Below are 425 nucleotides of genomic sequence, written 5' to 3' on the forward strand. Positions count from 1 at the left end.
GAAAGAGTGGTAAGTGGCCAGTTACATGCAAGGAGAAGGGAACCAATATTTTTCAATCAATTGAGAAGTAAAGCTCAGATTTGTTTCAAGTAAGGAGTTTTAAACTCAACTTTTATGAATTAAGCTTCAATTTGGTTGAAATTCCACAACTTTCTTGAATTGAAAATTAGGGTTCTTAAACATAAATTGAAGAAAATGCAAAATTACCTAAAATTAGACCAATTAGAGTACTCAAAATTACTTTGGATGTGAAATATTCTAAGCATAAAAAAATAAAATTCATGGAAAAACGGTCCAAGGTGGCCGACCACTAGGAGGGTGAATGAGAGGGGTAGAAATTGTGATTTTATTTGTTAGATTGTTCTTAATGAGTTGTTGTAATTTAAATGATGATTAGAAAATAGAATTTTCATTTAAAAAGGAGA

The sequence above is a fragment of the Populus euphratica genome, unplaced genomic scaffold (genome assembly GCF_000495115.2).
Source record: "Populus euphratica unplaced genomic scaffold, PopEup_1.0 scaffold599.1, whole genome shotgun sequence".
Taxonomy (NCBI): Eukaryota; Viridiplantae; Streptophyta; class Magnoliopsida; order Malpighiales; family Salicaceae; genus Populus; species Populus euphratica.